Source organism: Monodon monoceros, unplaced genomic scaffold (assembly GCF_005190385.1).
Source record: "Monodon monoceros isolate NGI ecotype Baffin Bay Population unplaced genomic scaffold, NGI_Narwhal_1 Super_Scaffold_21, whole genome shotgun sequence".
Lineage (NCBI taxonomy): Eukaryota > Metazoa > Chordata > Mammalia > Artiodactyla > Monodontidae > Monodon > Monodon monoceros.
The window spans coordinates 61167596-61168635 of record NW_021703778.1 but is presented as its reverse complement, the minus strand read 5'-3'; the positions used below and the strand labels follow the sequence as shown (position 1 = coordinate 61168635).

At 36.2% G+C, this 1040-nt stretch overlaps 1 non-coding gene across 1 annotated transcript; it reads right to left on the bottom strand.

Moving 5' to 3' along the window:
• Window positions 1-538: 538 nt before the first annotated feature.
• Window positions 539-645, bottom strand: LOC114905475. Its single transcript, XR_003796298.1, has one exon. It is a non-coding gene; the product is annotated as a U6 spliceosomal RNA (small nuclear RNA).
• Between the last annotated feature and the right edge of the window lie 395 nt (window positions 646-1040).

Here is a 1040-nt window from a genome sequence, read left to right as displayed (position 1 = left end):
TTCTCCACACCCTCTCCAGCATTTGTTACTTGTAGAATTTTTAACGATGGCCATTCTGACTGGTGTGAGTTGGTACCTCATTGTAGTTTTGATTTGCATTTCTCTAATAATTGGTGATGTTGAGCATCTTTTCAAGTGCCTATTGGTTATCTGTGTTTCTTCTTTGGAGAAATGTCTATTTAGGTCTTCTGCCCATTTTTGGATTGGGTTGTTTTTTTTTTTGTTATTGAGTTGTATGAGCTGTTTGTGTATTTTGGAAATTAAGCCCTTATTGGTCACATTGTTTGCAAATATTTTCTCCCATACTGTAAGTTGTCTTTTTGGATTTTTTTTATGGTTTCCTTTGCTGTGCAAAAGCTTGTAAGTTTGATTAGGTCCCATTTGTTTATTTTTATTTCTATTGCCTTGGGAGACTGATCTAAGAAAACATTGGTATGATTTATGTTGGAGAATGTTTTGCCTGTGTTCACGTCTAGAAGTTTTATGGTGTCATGTCTTATGTTTAAGTCTTTAAGCCATTTTAAGTTTACTTTGTGGAAAAAATATGGAATGCTGCATGAATTTGCGTGTCATCCTTGCTCAGGGGCCATGCTAATCTTCGCTGTATTGGTCCAATTTTAGTATATGTGCTGCCGAAGTGAGCACCGGGTAGGTGTGATTATCCCAAGTTTTTAGAACATGAAGTTGATATTCAGAGAGCTTTGATGACATGCCCAAGGTCCCACAACCACAATTTAAATAAAAATTTGGTTTCAAAATATGCGTTTTCCTCTTGACACTGTCCTGACTTGTGGTGATTTACTCAACTGAGTTGCTTTGCTTTCTTTCTTTGGCTTTTTTTTTAAGCGGGGGAGTAAGGGGTAGAGAGTTTGGGCACAAGGGAGCATGATTTTTTTTTTTTAAAGTAAAAATGATTTTTTTACTTTTATAAACATGAATGCATCTTAGTGTTTCTAGAAGGTAGGTTAACTAGATAAATTTCAGGGTTTAAAGACACACACACACACACACACACACACACACACACACACACACACACA